The 23,469-nt window shown below is 43.2% G+C and overlaps 1 protein-coding gene and 1 pseudogene across 4 annotated transcripts in view; both read right to left on the bottom strand.

The window, feature by feature from the left end:
* Fam135b (family with sequence similarity 135 member B) overlaps positions 1–14,563 on the bottom strand; it is a 284,052-nt gene extending 269,489 nt beyond the window's left edge. For 2 of the 4 annotated variants that reach the window (XM_036207798.1, XM_036207800.1), the window contains exon 1: positions 13,857–14,561. The gene's annotated coding sequence lies outside the window, so the exon portion shown is untranslated. Of the gene's footprint in view, positions 1–13,856 lie in introns of all 4 variants that reach the window. The other 2 variants (XM_036207799.1, XM_036207801.1) reach the window with 2 other exon arrangements.
* Positions 5,503–5,913, bottom strand: LOC118596859 (annotated as a pseudogene).
* Positions 14,564–23,469: the final 8,906 nt, after the last annotated feature.

Below are 23,469 nucleotides of genomic sequence, written 5' to 3' on the forward strand. Positions count from 1 at the left end.
AGGAGGCTGTACCCACAGGTTAACTGATGTGTAACTACTGCTATGTGATGGAGTTTGTCACTGAGCAGGGTAGAAGAGAAGCTTTCTATGCTGGGAAGGTGATGTCAGCATAGTACAGAGCTCATCTAGCAGAACTTAGAAGGCAACCATGATAGAGATAAAAGTTGGCTGTTGGAGAAACCAAACTCTGGGTATCAGCATTGCCAGTGAATGGAGAATGCATGACCAGGTGGCTAGTGCAGCCTGGCCAGGCTGGCCAGTACCAGTAAAGCTGGCATTCCACTGATTGATGTTGTCATAGTTAACATATATCACTTGCATGAATGAGATCCATGGTGATATTTTCACATGTGCATGCATGCCACCTTGTTCATGGCATCAACACTTCCTCCCCCCTCCCCACTTCCAATCTTTCCCATGTTCTAGCAATTCCCTTCCAATCTTTGGTCTGATTTCAGGTTTTTGGTTTTTGTTTTGTTTGTTTTTATTTTTTTTCCAGCTCTGTTGTTTTCTGTAGCTTTAGAACCTTTCTATTTATATTTTGAAGTTACAATTTAATTACAAAATTTCTCCTTCCCTTTCCTCCCTTCAGATCCTCCCATATATCCCTTCCTGCTCTTCCTCCAGTTCAAGGACCCCCTCTCTCTTTTACTAATTGCTGTTGCACGGGTAACTGTAGATGTATACACATATATATTTCTAAGTGTAACATGTTCTGTTCATATGCTACCTGTATGTGAAGGGACCCTGGCCAGCTCCAGAGTGGCTAGCATGGCTCCGGCAGGCCTTGCCCTTCTCCCCCATTGCATTTACCTTGCTAAAATAAATGTTAGATTACATTTCTGTAGCTAGTCACCAAGGTCTATTCCCTTATTTGACCATTTCCTCCTCCTGAAGCTAAACTATCGAGGTTCAGCCATCAAAAGCTCCCTTTGGCTCACCTAATTAACATGCCCAGTTAAAATTAAACAATTCATCCTAACATGGGATTTCCCATTTTACCTTTATAAACCACCCTTTGCCTATGTACCACATCTGTCTCCCCTCTACCCAGAGGCAGTCCTTTGTCCCCCTCTAGGACAAATATCCCTGCCCCCTTGTCCCCTTCCGCTCTCCCTCATCCTCTATCTCCTCTACCACTGCATCCTAGCCCATCCCAACACAGACCTTCCCTCTTTCTTTTCTTAAAATTACACCTGCAAGGGCATTGCTGCTGTTTTTCTGCCAGAGTCACAAAGCAGCCATATTAACTTTTCTTCCCTGCTGAATAAAGGCTCTCTCTATAACAACAGGTGTTTGGGTGTGGTTTGTGCCTAGTCAGGGGTCTGGAAGGGAGCCCCAGCTGTGCAGAAGTCTCCTTCAGTATGTATGTTTTTAGGGCTAGCCATTTGGCCTTGAGCAACAAATTGGTGTGCTCTCTCCCGAACAGTAAGTTTTTACATAGAATGAAATCCATTTGGTTGCTTTAATGTATGTGGTGAACTATTTCACCTATCAAGGCCTCCATCTATATTTATCTAAATGACAATATTTCATTCTTATTTGTAGCTAAAATATATTTGTATTCATGGTTTTGAGAGACGAGCAACAAACAGTGCATCTACAATGGAAAAGAATGACAAGACAAGGCTGACTGGCTTCCAGGCACTCCAAGGTTAGGGACCTTTGCACAGCAGTGTGGTTTCTTTATCTTTGCTCTCAGGGTCCCCTAAGGATCTGGTTTGTATCAAAGGCATTCTGGGTGAGCACCAATGGAAAAAGGTTATAATGTACCAGAGGTGGTGAGCATCCTTTTATCATGTGCCCTTCACCAAATTCTTGTGCTGGCTGTTAATAAACAGAGCACAGTTAACATAGTCTCCTGAGAACTATTCCTAGCTGATAGTAACTTTTTTGCTCACAACTATTTGAGAAGAAATGTGGCCAAAGACAGATCCACAGGCCATTACACAATCCTGGACGTTGTGCTATGGGCCAGGTGGAGCCCAGAGCCTTATGAACAATCTGGCTGTGACCAGAGCTATACCCAAATCTCTGCCTCTTCTCTTCTCTTCTCTTCTCTTCTCTTCTCTTCTCTTCTCTTCTCTTCTCTTCTCTTCTCTTCTCTTCTCTTCTCCTCTCCTCTCCTCTCCTCTCCTCTCCTCTCCTCTCCTTTCCTCTCCTCTTGTCCCCTCCCCTCCCCTCCCCTCCCCTCCCTCTCTTCTTCTCCCTTCTTCTCTCTTCCCCTCCCCTCCTCCCCTTTTCTCCTCCTGTCCCCTTCTCTGCTCTCCTCTTCCTCTTCCTCTCTCTGTCTCCTCTCTCATCACCCTCCCTCCCTCCCTCCCTCCCTCATCCCCTCCCTCCCACATTCCTTCTCTCCATCGCTGCTTTCTTTCAACAGAGAGAAAACATCAGTGGATCATTCTCAAGAACCCTATTTCTGGCTCTGTATCTCAGGGTCTTGGCCAAAGACACAGATTTGCAAAGCCCCTCCACATGGAGACCAAGGAACTGCCTAGGGTCCTTGGGCTAACAAGTATTAGAACTAGTGTGACCATTCCAGCTGTGTTATCCAGGACTGGGTGGCTTCCCAGCAAACAAATGTTTAGATTTATGAACTGGGCAATCCTAGGAAAGATGAAAAAGTTGGTAACTCTAGTCAGAATTGGGATTTAACTGGAAACATGCCTCCCTCTAAAGATAATGCTTTTTGTCAACATACCCCTGTACCATATACACTCAGAGGACATGCTGTGCTGGTGTTCACTAAGAGTGAACAGCATGCGATGTACATGTATCCACCATATGATACACATGCAAGGGTATCCAGAGTTCCAAGGAAGACCCATCCCTCTCCTAAAAAATACATTCTTCACTGGGAACCATGAGGTAATTGGGGATTCTGTGATAATTCTGGTAAGGCTTGACATGATTTGTTTCATTAAGTTCATGTGAGAAGAGTGGCTGTGTATTTTATCACATGTTCAAAGAATCCTTGACATCATTAGAGTTAAGATAATTATCCAGGAGAATATATATCTTATTTTTGGACTAAGTAGAACAGGGTGGCTATACTACTGCTCCATAATTACTGGTCTCAATAGGAAATGATTCCCAAGAAACTACTTGCCCCTGGGCTAAGCAGTATCACAGTAAGAGTCATCTGCTAGATGGCTCAATCTGCCCTATTGAAGTCCTGGGGGTGAAGGAGGTGCTGTGCTGCAGTGTATTTTCTACTAAACTGCAACTGGAAAGACATTTGCCAATGGTGGCAGCAGATACAGGCCAGGAAGCCTGCCTCTGAGAAGGAGCAGGATCTGGTATCTTAAAGTGTGCTTCAGTGGAGCTGTGGTTCCTGATCTTAAACTGAAAATAGAAAGCAGCATTTTATTATTGGAGATTTCTAGTATTAATTCATTATTATTTTATAACTATTTATTGCATGCTATTTGTGTACAGGAACCCTCCTGAGTATTGGATGCAGCTATAAACATAGCAAAGTCCAGGTACCTCTAAGCTTGCTGTCTTGTAAGACAGAGAGTCATTAAAATAATAATTTGGTATGTCTATAATACTATTTCAACAAATAATAGAATTATTAACACTGGATAAAAATAAAGCCACTTCAGTACCTAGAAATGTGAAGAAGTTTCCAGAGAGAGCCCTTTGAAGAAAGGACCTGAGTAAGAGAAGAAATGAGCCATAGGGACCTTAGGGATAGTGTGACCCTGCCAGCAGCTTAATCATGAAGATCAAAGTCCCTAAGACAAAAGGAAGCTATATACAAGGAAGATTTTATTGTGATTTTCATTCTGGATGGAAAGAGGTGGAAACTTATGAGTTTAGAAGAGTGATTTTTTCAATCTTTTACACTTTATGACCATATATTAATTTCAGAGATTCATGAGTTTATGAATTTTCATAAGTGTGTATAATAAACTTCAATCATACTGACCTCCACATTACTCTCTCTTGTCCCCACCCCACCCTTGGTTGTCTCATCTCTCCTCAAATAATGCCAATATTTTAACTTATGGAATTCTATCCACCTTAGAAATTATTGATAGATGTTTAATTATTTACTTAAATATTTGTTACAGCATTTTAAAATTTCATATGTGTGTACATGTACATCGGTCACCTCCATCCTTCATTCCCTCCCTCCCTCCCTCTAGCTCCCTGACCTTTCTGTCCTCACTTTGTGTCTTTTTTAATAACTCATTAAATCCAATTAATGATATTCATATGCACATGTCAGGGGGCATCATCCAGTGGGAGATAAACAACTTACCAACGGCCATCTCTCAGAAAGAAAAATGTCTTATCTCAACCTCAGTGGCTGTCAAGTACCATTAGCTCCTCATCTAGGAATGGGTAATCAGGAGCCCCTTTCTCCTTCCACATTCTTCTCTTTATTGACTTGCTTAGGTGATAACTTCCATTCCTGTCCTCTCAATTAATGTCTTCCCATGGCTTCTTAATTCTACATATTCATCCAAGTACTTTTTCCCCGATATTTCTAATATACCTCTACTTACATAAAATATACATGGATAGCCTCAGAGAATTTAAATTACTTTTTTCAAAGAGAATTAATCATTTTCCCCTTTAAAACCTTCTTTCTTGGCTGTGTATCCCCTAATCAAAAGTCAACTCTTTCTCTAAAGGCCCCATTCCCACCACATGGTTGACTGCTGCCATGTGTCTAACTTCCATGCAAGCTCAAACGGGGAGGCTTTTTTCTTCTAGCTTCCATTTTCCTCCTCTTGGCACTGCAGAGATTTCCAGCTTGTTTGACCTAGGCTGTTTTTCATTTAAACTCTAATAAAAATGTCCTCAAGTAAAAAAAAAAAAAAAAAGTCAACAACAAGCCCATGCATAAGAACAAGGCAGTAACCCCTGTCTACTCTCCTACATGGTGTATTGAGTCATCTAACGAAGCCCTCAGAGTCCATTGACTTGGCACATCTCCAGTTCTTTTTACCACCTCCATCGCCACTACCTTGATTTGAGGTGGGACATCTTTGCTTCCATGTACCCTGTAGTTCCCCCTCCAAGCACTGTCTCTGACCTCTACACTGCTTATCTTCTCTCTGTACATTTGCTACACTGTAGACAGAATGGAAAGCTTCAAAGGACAAGAATTTAGCTATATTTCTCACTGTAAAATTTGCCCACAACTCACATTTGGATTCAGATAAAATTAAATTCCTCTCTAAGGTGCCCAAGACCTTGTTTGGCTCAGTCTGTGCTTAACCATCTACCCTTCTCTCCTTCCATCCTTACCTCAAATCGCACCCATATATCCCTCAGTGTGCAGTGCCCTGTGCAATTCCTGGTCCCCACATTGGCTTTACCCTTTATCTGAAACACTTCTTAACTCCATACCCCAAGATGTCCAATATTATTTTAATATGTGTTAATTTGTTTATGCTGTGGAACATTTGTCTAATGATGCAAAGATGTGTTGCATTCTTTTTTTTTCAATTTTTTTTTTTAATGATGTGAAAAAAATATATATACCTAAAAGCGAAGCTTCTGGAAAAACCATTTGTTCTTCCCTGTCTTGTATCGTTCTTCAAACTTGACCTTGGCCTTGCGTTTCAGGGCTGGGTCTCTACTGACATCCTTGTTAACAACTGTTTGGTCTAAGGGGATGTCCACAGAGTACCTTGTGGGCATGAGGTGATTGTAGTTAAAAACTTTCACAAAGGACTTGATCTTTGACCTCTTGGTGATTTTCTTCTTGCCTGTGGCAGCTGTCACTTTTGGGGATAGTGGTCAATTCCAGCCACCAGGGCATGGCTATAAGGGCGGTCTGAGGTGCCATCATCAATGTTCTTCATGATGACGACTTTGTATCTGGAGTAGCATCCAGCCAGGACCAGCACCACTTTCCTGGGTTTCATAAACTTGCCCATTTCGACAACAAGGAAAGAAGGGCACTTCCCATGTTGCATTCTTTGATGTTGCATTTGTTTAACTCCATGAAGCTCTGTGTTACTTTGCCTGCCTAAAACACTTGATGGTCTAATAAAGAGTTGAATGGCCAATAGCAAGGCAGGAGAAAGGATAGGCCAGGCTGCCAGGCAGAGAAGATAAAGAGGAGAATTCTGGGAGGAAAATAAGAAGAAGTGAGAGAACAGAGAGCAGAGGTACAGTAGGGGTCAGCCACACAGCCACACAGCCACCCAGTCACATAGCCACACAGTCACACAGCCAGACAGCCACACAGCCAGCCACTGAGTAAAAATGAAAGTAAGATTACAGAGGTAAGAAAAGGAAATGACCCAGAGATAAAAGATAGATGGGATAATTTAAGGAAAGCTAGCTAGAAATAAGCCAAGCTAAGACCAGGCATTGATAAGTAAGAATAAGCCTCCCTGTGTGATTTATTTGGGAGCTAGGTGGTAGGCCTCCCAAAGAGCCAAAAGAAAAAAGAGTTTAAAAAAAAAAGAGCAAAACCAACCAACAACACCACATGTTTGTCTATCTAACATCTACCTGGCATTCATGTCCTCTAGTCCTCCTTTGGACACCTTTCCCTCCCAGAAGCCTCCTGCTAGCCCCTAGTCCAGGCTGAATATCCTTCTAATCTACTCTCATGGGACAACCCTGAAAGAGCCACTTCTGTGGTTGACCAAAGTGATTTCTCCACTCTGTTCCTCTTCATAATCTCTACATTTCTTAAGGAGAGAAACATTATATTTAGTCCTTCAAGCTTCTAGTACATAACAGGGGTCATAAAGTGTATTTAAGAAGTGTATGTGGGCCAGATGAATTAGGTGGTATCCAAACTCCTTCACAGCAAAAGTTGGGACAATTACCCCAGGGAATGAAGATCCCTACTTCAGGGACACAGTTTATTTGTTTCAGAGTCAATAGATTATCTGTTTTAGATGTTTAGATGAGTGTGTGTGTGTGTGTGTGTGTGTGTGTGTGTGTGTGTGTGTGTTACAGATAGTCAAAGCCTGGGCTTTATGCTTGAGAAGTAAGCACTATTCCAACTGAGATGCATCACCAGCACCTATATTTATGCTTTTATCTGTTTTTTTTCTACCAAGTTTCTCATAGAAGTTGACCTCTTGTCCTAAGCTCACTAAAATGAACTAACCCAAAAAGAATAAATGTCTAGACATAAAAAAATAAAATAAAAAAAATCAAACACTCAAGTCAAAGCTGAAGTCAAAGGAATTTGACTGCCTGTTGGAGATAAAGAGAGGCACTGGTATGTCAGTGAAGGCTCCATGGGAGCCTTTCCTTCAGACAGTACTAAGGGGTGCACCTGGTTGGAAGTAGACAAGTCTGAATTAGATCCTTCTTTGCCATTCCAGCCATAGCTTATGTCCATACAGAAACTTCCTCCTGGAAGCTTCCTCAGGGAGAAACAGGGGGCTCTGCCTCTGGAATAGCCATGTACACAATATTCACTCAGGATGGCATACACTCCTTCTCCTCACTTACCTTACCCATCCCCCATAGCTGAAGACCGAGAGCTCAGAAACTGTAACATCAGTTCAACTAAAACAAAATTAGAAGGAAAGTTCTCAGGGGAAAAGAAACAACCTCACCCTGTTGTGAAGCCAAACAAAGAAAAACTGTAACTTTGATTAAAATATAAGGCATGGCATCAAAGACTGGAGTGGAAAAAAATGCCTAAATTTACTGTATGAGAGAGCAAGCACCAAGCAGTCAGACCTTCCAGTGAATGCCAAGCCATGGACTCATCTAACAGGGACTCCTCTAGGTTTCTATGTCTCATGAAATGTCTTATAAAGCACTTAGTCTGAGTGGTCTTGGTATCTAACTGTAGACAAATTTCTAAACAGTCTTATTAAATAAGAAACACAGAGCCAAATACATAGTTGCAAGCTGTAGAGATCAGAGCAATAGCCACCAACTAATCTTAGCTTACCACTTTGTTGTAGCTTCCCAAGAGGACCTCTTCTTGTCTCACCTGTGCCTTTATTGCCTTCCTGTTCTGTCTTCTCACTGGCTCTAAGCCCAGCCACATCACTTCCTCGTCACTGCCTGTCTATACAGACCACCAGGTCTCTATGCTTGGTACTGGGATTAAAGGTGTGTGTCACCACACTTGACTGTGTCCTTGAACTCACAGAGACTCTGCCTGCCATGTGATCAGATTAAGGGTGTGTACTACCACCACCTGACTTCTGTTTATGGCTATGATCTCTGATCTCCAGGCAAACTTTATTTATTAACATACAAATAAAATATCACATTTCAGCACAAATAAAATATCACCGCATCCAACTGCCAGGATATGCATAGCAATCAGAGGGATGTAATGTGTAATGAATAATGATTAAATTTTTAATCTATTATTGAGAATGTCATTGTTTATCTTCCGAATCATACCGAATGTTGGGATCATCACTTACCCTAGATTCTAGCAATCTTGTGTCATTCATACATTCTTTCACCCAACAAACATGTACTCGGCTCACATCATGAGAGGACCTGTTGTACTTCCGGTAGCTCCCAGAATCCAATGATATATTCATTCACGAATCTATTTATTCAATTATGCATACACTGAGCACATGTCACTTGAAAAAATTTGTTCTTCCAATTGGAGTCCCACAGTGAACTTTTTAAAGTACTACAAAGAAAGGTAAAGCAAAGAAGAGATGTCATTCAGAAGTAGGTGAGAGAGGGTAGACTAATTTTCTCATAAGGAGACACTGCAGCTGCTGCCAGAATAAGCTGCAAATGACCATTTGCTTATGGAAGAAAAAAAGATCCCAGGAGGATGCATTTCTGTCAACTGCTGAGCATGAGCAAGAAGGCCAGAGGTTAAAAATGAATGTTGTGACAGGTGGGGACAGTAATAGTGGCTATGATAAGCGTCTGTCTTGGGGTGGGAATAGGTTAAAGTTTGGAGAGAGGTTTTCAGCTGTGGGTTACAAAAACACAGAAGGGCTTTGATTTATCAATTTTGATTTCAATTTTCCAACCATCTAGCCAGCTGCTGTGTGCAGAGGCTCACCAGGGAGGCCAAAGTGTCAACTCAGAGCCTGATTGATTAGTCCAGCTAAAGTGTGATAGGACCAGACCCAGAGTGATTGTAGTGAGTCTGGAAAGACAGCCAGGATGACAACTGTGCCCCTTCCCTTCTTTTCCCTCAGTGCTCCCCAGTCCCTACAGTGCTCCACTCAGACATTTATCTGAGAGATGAAGCAGTTATGTTCACTTCTCTGGCATCATTATCACACAACTCGCTACCTCCTGTTCTCTGCATCCCGGGTCCCACGGCCTGATGGCAAGCAATTCTTAACCTGCAAGGCCATCCTATGTTTCATTTGATCTAGCTTCTCTAACCTATCCTCTACGCTGCATCTGGAGAGAAGAGAGAATTCTTTCCATGGTCTCCCATGACCTTCAGGGGAGAGAGGACACTTCCCAGGCTGGTTCGCAGACTCAGTGATGTCACCTCTCTCCATCTCACCAGAACCAGGACAGCACTCCACCCCAGCCCTACCTCGCACTCACCTCATGGCCTTTCTTGCTCTATTTGCATGTCACCTCCTGTACCTATTAGCTTTCCCTCCACTCTCAATATGCAAATTCTTTCAGGCCTGAGCTTAGATCTTTTCTATGATACAAAAGCAACCTTGACAGCCTCTCCCAGGAAACATGTAGAAGGCCATTCCCCTGGCTCATATAACCTGAACTTGGCCCTGGTGCATTCTTCTCAGTTTCTATATGTCATACCCACAACAAACACTAAGTTAATTGGCAGGCCCTTGCCTAGTTCATGGTGGAACTTCTGGGTCTGGCATGAGGAAGGACAGAGGGCAAGGAAGTTTGCATCAATTCCACACACCGAATGTGCAGGATCCTACTCCACCCACACTAAAGGTGGAAGGTCACACAGATTGGTTGATAGTGTCAGCCACCTTTGTGATGGTGCAATTATCTTCTGCTATAACTCCAGAGACTGCTGTACAGCCACCTAAAAATGGTTTGTGGTTTAGCAGAAACATTCAACGTTGCTGAGCACCCATGATCCAGGAAACCCAAAACCATTAGAGATGGCATGAATTCTACTAGCTATCTCCAATAACATCGGAATTGATATAGACACTTTCCAGTTGTTTAAATAAAGGACCTTTTGCTGGCTGGACAGTGCGGCAAAACATTTTACCTGAAGGAAGGGTGGAATGAGGTATCCAACAAATCCCAAAGGCCAAAGATCATGTTCAACACCCCAGCTTCCCAAGGAGAGTAAAGAGTTCCTGGTGGCAGTGGTGGTATTAGGCTTTGAGTGTAGAGTTTTGGACAAGTTCTAAGGTTTGATGGAAAGGATAGATGGAGAATCAGAAATGGAAGGCTTCAAGATGAAACCCCAGTGAAGAGAGCATAGGTCAGTGTATATGAGCACTGAAAGACAAGTAAGCAGGGCTATTGAAATCCTCCAGATCATTTATAGATGATGTAACCAAGGTCTGAAAATGAACCCATTCCTGAATCAGAAACCAGAACGAGAGCTAACTGTACTCCCCTCCCTCATGGACTCTCCCATCTAACCAAAAGGTATTCTCATTCTCTCTCTCTCTCTCTCTCTCTCTCTCTCTCTCTCTCTCTCTCTCTCTCTTTCTCTCTCTCTCTCTCTTTCTCTCCTCCTTCCCGTTCTCCTATCCTCCGTCTGTTTTTTCTCTCCCTTCCTCCCTCCTTCCCTCCATCCATCAATTTCAATGTAAATGAAATACGGGAAAGAAATAGATTTGGGGCAATTAAAATAATTCCAGAACCTTCTATAATTGGCAACTATATTTTTCATTGGGAAGTCGCATGCCATTTTTCTTACTTTATGTCTTCTGAGCCTATCCAGGAAGGTAACCATCATTATGATATCTTACAGAGAAGGCAAGTGGCTGAGGGAATAGAATGATTTACTGAAGGTCACAGGGAGCTAACAAGAAGAGGAGGCAGGGCTTTGGAGAGCACCTCACCCGATACTGTGCAATTAAACTCAGGGAAGCTGCTCATTTTCTAGAAGAAGTGAGGTAAGAGAGAGCATGTGCTTGTGTTGAGTACTTTGTGGGTCATGGGAAGGTTTTATTTTCTGCAAAGCTATTACTTTTCTTTCAGAGTTCAGAATCAACTGTGAGTTTGATGTCAACAGTCATATGCTACATCTGAGGAAATCGAGGCAAAAGGGGGGTCTAGCACCCCAGCTTGCAGTTCTCTTAGGGTCTGGGTTCAGTCATAGGCTTTCTGAAGCCTGTTTATAGGGCTTTCCATTTGATGAAAGCTGTTAAAAAAGTTAAACGGAAGGAACAGAAATACATTCTGAATCGAGCATACCCTATCTGGAATACTCAGCAAATGTTATATGAAAGCCATTTAGTGCCAGACTACAACAATTCTAAAGTATCCCTTGCAAAGAAATGGACATTCTGGGACAAAGTTTGTGCCTGCGTCCCCGTCACTCTGCTTCAGCAGGCTGACCCTAAATAATGTACAGCAGACCAGCAAGCATGCCTCAACCTTGCCACACCCTGAGACAGGAAGGTCCCAGGGACAGGATTTGTGGCATCTCTCCCAGGACAGGTGGTCAGGTTGCTGATAAAGCCCATTCTCTCACTCAGCACCATTCACCATCGGTTGTGGGGCCACAAGGGAGGCAGGGGAGGCAGAGGCCTTGCCCTCATGGAGCATGGAGTCTAGAGAGAAAAGATGTGTGTGTAGGCAATGACACACACAGTCTTCCAGTCACAACAGGTACAGAGTGTCAGGGAAGCACTTGAAAGGATCAGGGAAGGCTCCAGAGATGATGGAGCCTTGGTACGGAGCCACAAAAAGAAGGAAAAAGTGAGAAATGGTTACTTTCTGCAAAGACACCAGCATGGGCAAACGCAGAAGTGTACACAAGCAGGGAGAAGAGCTGAACACCAAGGCCTGCCTCCTCTCAGAGATGACAGTTCCCTCAGCAGTGAAATCAAACTGTACGGATTTGGACAGGCTCATCAAATACATCTGGCATTACAGAGCAGAGTTGGACTGAAACACTTGCAGCTCACAAAGAACCCACCGTGTGTGCAACATTTAAAGAGCTCCTCACTTTTTCTCTCTCAGATGCTTGTTCCACTCTGTGCTGCACAGAACTCACTGTTTGTAGAGGATGGAGCACCGTCTTCCATGGCAAAGCTCTTGACCTTCAGCAGACATAAACAAGGAGGACACACAGTGTTTACCCCCCTCCCCATAAAGCCCTCTTTATATTGCCCAGGTGTCTCTGGAACAAGGCAGCACTCCAGCCATAACTCACTGACTAATCTTCCCTCTCTTTCCATAGGTGACATCTCTGTAATGCCTTACGAATCTGAGGCTTTTTCTTTACAAAATGATGCTTGTCTTAAAACGGCATTAGTCATCAGGATTTAAGATCCCTCCCTATTTGTTGTTATGAGAGCCTAGCAAACTCTAAGGGTTGCTAGAATCCCATTCTGTAGATGAGAGAAGTCCCAACAAGGTAGGAGCAATTCAAGGTCACACAACAGGTGTATGAGGAAACCAGAGTTCAGACCCACTCCTGACTCCAGAATCTCACCTTCTTTCCTCTACACTACAGTGTACCATCTCCCTATAATATATTGCCCTCGTTGTGGTATAAATCCTCAGCTGAAAAGCTGGCCAGATCACATCCTCTTGGGTAACATAACTACATCATAAATTAAAAGCCCAATTAAAGAACATACCCTTTTAACTGGGTCTTACCACAGTCCCCTGAGGCTAGGATATAAAAAGAGAACCCATTCACAGTCAGTGGCTACCCATCCTGGAAATTCTTCAGAAATCTGCTCAACTCTATGAAGAGGTTTTGACGCAAATTATTCATCTAACACAATGTGTTCTTCCCATCGGGTCTTCTGGGGTTCTTCTCCCCAATGAACTGGGTTAAATCGTGTGCCAAAAACTCCAGCCCTCTCCCTGGCCCAAAAATTCAGTTAACAGTCCATTATATAGTGTATATATCTCAAGTGAATTTAGGGTTTAAAATAAACTTAATATTAAGAGCATTGGAACCCAGTGGAAAATATTGCCCCCTAGTTTATATTAGGGATTGAAGTAGGGTGCTTTTCTCTAGCTGTCTAAAAGTGGGGTGATTTGTCAGTGGCCAAGAGCCAGAGGGTGTCTCTGAGCACCATCCAGTTTTTGTTTTGCTGGCATCAGGGAAGGAAGAGAAAGTAGGTGAGGAGAATGTAAGAGGCTCTCTTCTCAACACTGGCTGAAAATTTTATTTCTGTTACCATCTGATGCCCCCACAACCAAAGCATCTTATTTATAGCACAGTAAACTTCAGGGGTACTCCTTGGTTCCCAAAGCTTAAGAGTTACTACTACTTTATCTAAATATCACCTGCAGTGGTTGTGTTTAAAGCTGCTTTTACATATAAAGAGCTGTTGTGTGTTGTGGTCCCTGTCTGTGCCACAGCTGAACTACACTGCACCCCACCCCTAAAAGAGATGGTCTCTGAGTCAGACTGCCCCACACAGAACAGAGACCATAACCCCCTCCATCTCAACAAGGTCTTCTCTTGAGCTTGCCCTGGGTTCAGTGGCTCAAAGGACCTGAACAGACAGGTCTAAATGAGCCCCTGGGGAACCACCTAATTCACCCAGTCACATCAGTGTTTCTTCTTATCCTCTCAAGACTTGCCCACATGTGGGGCAAGATCAGAGGACAGAGATATCTGGGGGAAGGAAATAGAGAAAGATAAAAACACATTTCGCGGCAGAATCCCCACTTAGTAATAGAAAGCCATCCAACTAGCATCCACGCTTCCAGAAACGTCACTGCCACAAAGGAGAGAGTTTTACAGCTGGTGACCCCAGAGCGTTCTCACCTACCTGTCTCCCACTGCAGGGCTCTCTCTCACCTCCTAAGGGCCCAGTTCCAGCTCTGGTCCCACTCTCTTCTTCTCACCTTCTCCAGCAGCCAACACTGGCAGCGACTGTGGGCGGACCAAGGAGTCCGTGGCACCTGCGAGCTGTCTCAGGTCTCCACTGTGAGGCTGCCTGGAGGAGGAGCAAGCGGATGCTGCCCTCACCGCCCGCCGCCGCCGCCGCCGCCGCCACTGCCGCCGCTGCCAATGCCGCCTTGGTACTGATGCGGTTGCTATGGTTATGGAACTCCGCAGCTGCCCCCTCTTGGTGCAACAGCTGCCCGGCCACCGCGGCCTCCTGGCAGCCCCAGCTAAGGTGCCCGAGGCAAGGTTGTGAATGTGGTTAAGGGAATTCTTCCCCTGCCTAAGAGAAGAATGCGAGCCTGCACTTGAGCCCTGGCTGGGTCTCCGAGCTCTGCTCACCTCAGCGCCCTTGCTCTTCTCCTTCCCCCACCAGGACCTAAGGCCAGACTCGAGCACCACACAGCGCGCGCTCAAGGCCTGAAGAGCCCTCCCTGCCGCTCGGCTCCGCTCCTGCAGCCTCTGCGCAGGGCGGTAGGCTGTGCGACTGGCTGGGAGGTGCCGCTCCTGTCCCCCACCCCTGTCCGCCAGAAGAGCCTAGACGCACCAGGCTGCCCTGAGGCCAAACCCCGCCTGCTTGCAGGCTCTCCTGCCAGCCAGCCCGGCCTGTGGAGGGCGCAAGATGCTGGACCGGAGAAGTCCAGCCCCATCCAGCCCAAGCTGGCCAGGAGCATGCTCAGTCCCCACGCTGGGACTGTCCTCCAGAGCCAAGACTAAGATGCAGCTGGAAGGAAAGGGTTCTTTTCAGACCCCAGGAGACAGGGCTATTAAACTTGGGAGAAGTCAGGAGAGGCAACAAGTACACGCTGAAAGGCTGAAAGCGCCAAGTGACCCATACCACCACTACTAAATATTCAATAGTCCTTAGTCAACAGCTCACCCATCATCCGCAGATGTACTTCATGCTAGACACTGGAGGTTTAGAGGTGTGCCAATTTGGTCTATGGAAAAGATGAGAACAATCGAAGACATAAGCCAACCCCCATCTGCTGGTCATTCTTCAGAGGGCAGTTTGCCTGGGAATGCATCATCTCACCATGACTGTCAAGAAGTTTGTATGTCCTACTTGTTACAGGTGACAGATCAGCTGTAACGGTGGAAGCAGTGCTGGGACTGGAAGCTCAGTGTTCTATTAGACTAGGCTGCACTAACTCACAGCAGCCTAAAAGTCAGATTGTAGCAAGAGGGAAATGGGGGGAAGACACTTGCAAGAAAGTGGGGGTATAATCGAGAGTGATGGTGATGAATGGGGAAGATCAATCCAGATTGAAAGGGGCAGTCAGAAGCCCCCAAACTAGACAGGCAGGATGGTTGCATTTTGATTTTTTTGTTTGTTTCTTTGTTTTTTTGCTTGTTTTTAACCACAGGGGACATCCAGTAAGGTTAGGGAGGGCAAAGGAAGCAGAAGGAGCCAGGGAAGGTGAGACACTAGCCAAGTTCATACCAAAGACTTGGGGAGCCAAGAGAAAGGGTTAGACTTGACCTTGAACACTGTGAGGACACTGAAGACATTTGAGCAAGGGAAAGGCTAGGCCATCACATGAAGAAGATTCCCTGCTTGGCTACTGTGGCGTGGCCGTGAGTGTTAAGCTGTCACAGTGTTACCCTGAAGGGACTGTTGACACAGAGACCAGAGCAAATGACCCATCTGCTTTGCTGATACTTCCCCACAGCATCTAGCCAAGCCTGGAACAATGCATGCCCGAGTAAATACTGGAAGAATGGCTAATAAAGGAATATTTATTTCTCCATCAGGGAAAATGCTTGCCTTTCTTTTGCAAATATTTGTCCTTGAAATATGATGTAAATCAGATGACATTTATTTTGCATTTCAGGTCTATGCAACCTTACTTTTGAAAGTCAAAGCAAGCCTCCAATGTGTGTGTGTGTTTTTTTTTCCCTCTGTACTTATCGGTCTCCAGCATAGCAGGTATGCTGGGATTATTGTTCCCTTGTATTGGAACATGCCTCAGGCATCTGGATTAGAAAGCTCTATGCTAGATTAAGTGGAAAAAAAAGGCAGAGTGCAGAATAATGTTTCAAACAGCATAGCTCTCCTGAATCAAGGAGAGAAACCATGAGGCAAATTTGTATTTTCTTGGCTTGTATTGGCATAGAAATACATTGCAGGGAGGGGCCAGGTAAGAAACTTGGAGAAACAGCCAAGGCCAGTAAGGGAGAGAACTGAGCAGACAAATTTGGAGTAGGAATGAGACTTTCAATGTAGTACTCATCTGTAAAACACATTTTCACAGTGTGTGTGTGAGAGAGGATCTCATATAATTCAGCCTACTCTTCAACTTTGTATGTTGCCAAAGCTGGTCTTGAACTCCTGATCCTCCTGTCTCTATCTCCCAAGGGCTGGGATTACAGGCTTGTGTCACCAGGCTTGAATTCTGTAAAACTGTTTTTAATTTTTGAGGCAAAAAATTACATAGATTGTGTGTGCACATGTAAACTGTTACATGTTACAATCAGATATATCACCAAACCCACTTCCTGTCCCCTTCATGGCAAAATGGCATTATAGATTATTTCTATGAAGCTCTTCCTCTTAAAACCCTACTTGTGGATCAGCCATCATGATATCCATCAGTCTTTTGGCTGGAGTGATGGCAACTGGGTCCAGCCATCCTCTGTATTATACTCTCCTTGTAGCTGGGCTCATCCACTTCTTAGATGGCGCACTTGTTTAAATTGTTAGCTTGACACAGTCTAGGAACACCTGTGAGGAGAATATCAATGAAAGGGATATTACCATATTACCTTATTATGTTAATCATGGTGGGAAACCTGTTCACTGTGGGTGGCGCCATTGCCTAGGCAGAGGGACATCAATTTTTCCCAGCTATGGAGTGTAGATGATTTTATCCACTCCCTCAAGCTCTTGTTCCTGGGATTTCCATGCCATCATAGACCATAACACAGAACTCTGAGCTAAAATAAGCCCTTTTTCCCCTAAGCTGTTTTTGTCTGGGTATTTTATCAAAGCAACAAGAGATGAAGCTAAGATAATTCCCAAGCCCAGAAAAACTAGACAATGCAAATAGCCTCTAAGGAGAAGTCCCACCTAAGTCCACACTGAGGCTCACTAAAAATTAATCTAAAGTGGAAATCATAGATGCTACTAATTGGCCTTCTCAGAGAATGAGTCCTACCCATCAAATCATACAAGCCAGAGATCTCTGAGTCTCCTAGGCACCCTTCTCTTTGCTTCTCTCATCTAGTAACATCTCATTAAATATAAGCTTGCCAGTTCCACAATATGTGTGTCTTTCAAAATCATCTATGGAGGAGGCCAGTGAGAATTCTAAATCTAGTTCATCAGGGGCTTTGGTTATAAAAAAAAAAAAAAAAAAATAGAAAAAAAGGTGTAGCCTTAGCTTTATGTTTAGAGGTAACCAGTCATATTGGATAGAGGGAGACTGATTCCATGACAGGTATTGTGTTACCTAGTCCCAGGGATGATAAAGAATTAGATGATAATAACTGTCCTTTGAAGGTGTGAGCATCAAAATATGAAGTCTGGGATGTAAGAGTCCAACACTTCCAACACTTTCCCTGAGGTTGACTCTGGGGTTCAGGTCATGATCTTCTCCCTTAAAAAAGCAAAGGGGGCTTGAGATTCTTGTGGGTGAGCAAAGATACATACATGAAGAACAGCCAGCATCCCTGGTTGGGAGGCAAGTTTTCAATAGTGACACCCTGTGGTACTGAGAAGCAAATTTCACGAAGAACTCTCAGACAACACACTAGGCATGGGTGGAGAGAGCCAGAAGGCCTTTTCTTGGAAATGAACAAGCCTCATGATTTCAGGTCAATCTGGGAGGAACACACACACAAAAAGAAAGAAGCTTCTGAAATGATTATTTTATGTTATGTGAGTGTTCTACCTGCACGTATGTATGTGCACTGCATATATGTTTGGTGGCTACAAAGGCCAGAAGTAGGTTCAGATGCCCTGGAACTGGAGTTAAGGTTGGTGGTGAGGTGCTAGGAACTGAGCCTGGTCCTCTGCAAGAGCAGCCAGTGCTTTTAACCCCTGTGCTATCTATGCTGTGTTTGTTAATGGAATTCTTAAGTAAATAGTCTCTGTTTTATCCTTCTTTTTCCAACTTATACCACAATATGGAGAACATATAGATGATATTTCAGAGACTTAAAACAGTATTTGAATAGATTTAAGATGTGTTTTTCCCCAGTGTGGTTTTCTTGCTTGCCAATATAAGTAAGCTAATTTTAAAAACTTCTGTCTTTATGACAGTTGTGCAGTGGCTATGTCTGAACAATTGACTAAAAGATGAAAGGATGCCTAGGTTCCTCTTGGCTTGTTTGGCATGGATTTTGGAGGCAACCTAGGAGATGTAACTCTGTTAAGCTTTGGGGGAGCTCTTTGTCCACATAGCAGTTCAACCCCAAAATCTGCTTTTAAAATGATGATGCATTTATTTTTGCCTTATGTATGTAAGTGCTTTGCCTGCATGTGTGTATATGCACCATATCTGTTCCTGATGCCCACAGGGCCTGAGGATGGCTTCAGATCCTCTGAAACTTGAGTTACAGGTGTCTGTGTACCTCCCACTGGAACTGAACCTAGGTCTTCTGCAAAGTTAAGTGCTCCTAAATGCTGAGCCATCTCTACAGTCTTGACTCCACATTGTTTGAAGCACATGCTACAATCCATGCTTTCTCTGGAGTACATGTAACAGTGACCATAGCAAACACATGGAAAAATGCTTCCTGGGAACTAGCACTGTCCCAGATACTGTGTCTAACCTTGTGGAGCCATTACAGTAATTCTGAGGGATGAGGAAACTGAAGCAAAATGGTAGAGTTGGTTGAGTTTCCACAAGTATGGTAGTTAAGTCAGGAATTGGATTGTAAGTCCTTGCTCCTTCCCATAGCATAAGCACCTTAGGGTGCCTCCTGGGATTTGTTTCCACTTTCGATGGAGTTTCTATTCATATATTGTCCAGGCGACTTATCAGCATTGTGCAATATAGTGCTCTCAACCTCAGCATCCTTAGGAGTTGCATCCAAGTGATCCTTAGCCTCAAGGGGTCATCTATACACTGTAGCATGCCTAGCAGTATTCCAGACACCAACCTACTATATGCTAGGAGAACTTCCACCCCCTCATCATGACCCATCTCCAGAAACTGACAATTGTCCCATAAATCTAACTGGGCCCTCACTTCCATACAAAGAACAAAAGTGACACGTCACCTCCCATATGTATAAAAAATAGGTCCAAGAACAGCACATCTGCATGTAAGCATCTTCTCTTGTATCCCCATGACTGAAAACAAAATGCTACATAAAAGCAGCCGGCAGGATTCATTCAGAGCAGGCCTGATTAGACTCCTGAAATCCTTTCTGAAGCTCCAAACAGCAATGACACATCGGACTATGTCCTACTTAGATTTTTTTTCCTGCCAACTTGACACAAGCTGTGTTCAATGAGGAAGAGAGAATTTTAATGGAGAAAATGTCCCCATTAGATTGTCCCATGGAAAAGTATGTGGGGGCATTTTCTTTATTAATGACTAATGTAGGAGGGTCCAACTCACTGTGGTCCTTGGAGCTATAAGAAAGCAGGCTGAGCAAGCCAGTAAGCAGCATATTTCCATTGTCTCTACTTCAGTTCCTGCTGCTTCCAAGCTCCTGCCTGGAGTCCTTAATCTGACTCCCTTTCATGATGGGCTACAACTGTAAACTGAAGAACTTCCCCAAGTTGTTTTCAGTCAGGGTGGTTATCACAGCAATGAAAATCAAATACAGACAGACAATGAAGGTTGATGAAATGGACTCATTTTATATCACTGAGACATGAGTTTACCTGTATATGTGTCTTGAAGTACCCCATTTAACTAAGGTTAACCGAAAAACAGACTTCTCACCACCAGTCAATTTTCCCAAAAGCACACTCAGATTTCCCATGACCACAGCATGGAAGAAATTCCATGGTTTACCATTTAATCATTTCATAGAAGAGGAAACTGACGCACAACTTGTTAATAGAGCTATTCTAATCCAAAAAGTATGGCCTCAGCATCTATATACTTGACCATCCCCATTCTGATAAACCTTAGTAAATGTCTGTGGACTGGATGGCTGATAAAATTCAAAGAATATGACATGTATTATATGACATGTATTTATCACCATTACTATGCCCACTGCTTTACTGTTGAGAATGCTTCTGTAATAAAAACAAGACAGGTTAGTTGGAAAGAAACCTTTTGTATCCTTGAGAATATCTGTGACTTTGAAAATGAAAGAAAGGTTTCTTTTGAGTAGACAGTGAGCTCCATTAAAAAACAAACATCTTAAGTATGAGCTAATGATATTATTTGCAACTCCATAAATAAAATCATATATATATATGTATATATACATATATATTTGTATATATATACATACATATACATATATATATATATGTATATATATATGAATGTATATCTATCTTCCAAGATTGATGAATCATTCCATTAATGATGGTAGCACTTTGGGGACAAATTCTTCCTTTTGTAAAGAACATAGCCTTGGGAATATTCCAGGGTAGTTTCACTTCTGATCAAAGCATTTGAGACTTCAATAATGTTTCTGCCTGCAGAAGCTCTGGGCCCTGTTCCAAGGCATATCCTTGGTGAGTTATTAAGAAGGGGTAAGGTTTATCATGAGCCTGATGTTTCCTTTCTCCTTATTTATAAGACTTGTTTCTTCCACTTTGTAATCAGATATGAACCCTTTCCCTGTAAGTGGTCCAGGACTTTAAATGTAACACTGGCATACAGCTGCCCTACCAGGAAGCCGGCACCTAACAGGCTCCTGGCATATCCACAACCCGTTCCTTCCTGACTCTGCAATCTTATTTTGTCTCTAAGTTGCAAGGGATTTTATAGTACACCATAAGTGATAAAACAACTTCCCAGGGATGATGCAAGGGTCTCACATCTTATGGAGCTCCACAACTGCCAGGAAAGTGCCTCCAGCCCTGATTCCTCAACCCTATAATGGGCAGTTCTATTCAGGCAACTGCTAAGTCCCTGCTATTGGATATTCTGCATGTCACTATCTTACTATCCCCGTGCTTTATTGCCTGGAATGAAAGCACTCCAAGTTCAACACAAAATTCATCTTAAGTCTGTTATTCTCATTTGATGTCACCTTTTCTTCTCTCAACCAAATATAACCAAGTGCATGTTCTAATGTCTTAAGAAAACTTTTAATAACTAAACAGGCCAAATATATACAAGAGTATACACACCCACATGATTTCTCACACCTCCACACTCTTCTGAATTTTGTTCTTGCAGTGTGTGTGTCGTGTAGAACATATTTTGGAGTTACATTATATGTGTGCTTCGAAAGCCTTTGCTTTTTTTCTTTTTCCCTACCTATGTTTCTGAGAGTCAGTCAGACTGTGACGCTAACAACTCCCTCACTGCTCTCGCTGCATAATATTCCATTCTGAAGATCTTGCGTAACTCACTTAAGAGTTTCTGCAGCCAAGGGACATCTGGGCTCCGTGTGTGCACACCAGGGCCCCCTGTGTCATTGGAAATGCTATTTTAGTGTCTGCCTGATGGCTCAAAATCTATATTTAGGAAGGTAGTTGCTGAGCTAAGGGAACACATGCATGTCCCTGTGTACTGGCTACTTCCACATGGATTTTACACTTGTATTACTTTACACTCTCATCAGGAGGAGCATGGATTCCCATAGCACTGTGTCCTTCTCATACCTGATATGACCAGGTTCTGATTTTTTTTTTTAGTCTAATGTGTGTAAAAGGCATTTTGATTGAGATATTTAGTGTTTTTTTTAATTTCTGATTATAAATGATACCAGGTCTTTATCTTCACTTTCTGGCCATTCATGTTTCCTGTTCTCTAAAATGCTGATTCTTCTTTTTGGATTGTTTGTCCTTTGGTTGTAGATCTACAGGAATTCCCTCTATATTGTTGTTTAGGTGTTTGTAGCTGGAGAGCTTCTTTTCAGGTCCCACCAAGCCCCAGCATTCCCGTAGCCCACTTATAAAATAAACACACAGATTCTTAAATTACTTATAAACTGTATGGTCATGGCAGGCTAGTTCTTTTTTTTTTAGCTGAGGATCGAACCCAGGGTCTTGCGCTTGCTAGGTGAGTGCTCTACCATTGAGCTAAATAACCAACCCAGTTATCTAGTTCTTATATCTTAAATTAACCCATTTCTATTAATCTATACTTTGCCACATGGCTCATGGCTTACCGGTACCTTACATCTCCCTTGTCATGGCAGCAGCTGGCAGTGTCTCCCTGCCTCAGCCTTTCACTTCCCAGAATTCTCCTCTCTGCTTGTCCCACCTGTACTTCCTGCCTGGCTACTGGCCAATCAGTGTTTTATTTATTAACCAATCAGAGCAACACATTTGACAAACACAGCAGGTGTTCAAACACTGTCTCAGAACACTAGCTCTTGTTTGTCCACATTTCCATGGTTTCTTTTTTTGGTATTTATTTATTTGTTTTTACATCTGGATCTAAGTTTCCCCTCTCTCCTCTCTTCCCAGTCCCTCCCCCACCCTGCCCCACCCTGCATTCACTCCTCCTCCTTTGTTTCTCTTCAGAAAAGGGAGGACCACCCAGGGATATCAGCCAACCATGGTACAACAAGTTGCTGGACCAGGCAATCTGGTAGGAGGAAACGGTCCCGAAGCCAGCAACAAAGTCAGAGACAGCCCCTGCTTTGGGGTCTCTGAATGAGTGAGCTTCTTGATATTGTTAAAGCCGTCCTTGTATATTTTGTCCTGGCTTTCTTTGTTTATGTCAAGGCTTCTTGAGACACTTTCTATATTCAGAATGTTATGATCTCATACACTTACATCACATATGTGTGTGCGCACAGTTATATATACTCATATTATCCCTAAGCCTTTGCCTTTAAAGTCTTTCACCTTTAAAAACTTCTCTCCCATCAAGCAGCCCTTCCCATTGTGAGACCATCCTACTGACTCTCACCAGCCCTGTCAGGGTCAGGTTTTCTGACACAAGGAGACTGAGTCAGGGATCACTGTTTTCTCCATTAGTGTTAGGTAGACTTCTTCCTGGAAAGATGCTACCCCTCATGACACTCAGTTTTACACTGGGCTCTGCTGTCTAGTGGGGTATTCCAACACACCTGGCTCTTCCTTGGAGTATATCTGTTATTCTCGACCATTCAGAATAGCAGGGATTCTGGAAGGAGGGAATTCCTCTATATTGTTAGAAAAGACTTTGTTAGGTTCCATGCTTCTCTGGTTTTTGTTCATTAGAATTTTATTGAATCTACAAAGTATTTAGTGGTGACTATCATGTTTACAAAAATAACCATATACATATATATGGTTATATGTAGCATATATATATATATATATATATATATATATATATTCCTATATAATAATATAATTTTATGCTTTATTCATTTGGGTTATTTTTATTTGGTTTTATTTTTGAGACAGGATTTCT

The sequence above is a fragment of the Onychomys torridus genome, chromosome 16 (assembly GCF_903995425.1).
Source record: "Onychomys torridus chromosome 16, mOncTor1.1, whole genome shotgun sequence".
NCBI classification, from domain to species: Eukaryota; Metazoa; Chordata; class Mammalia; order Rodentia; family Cricetidae; genus Onychomys; species Onychomys torridus.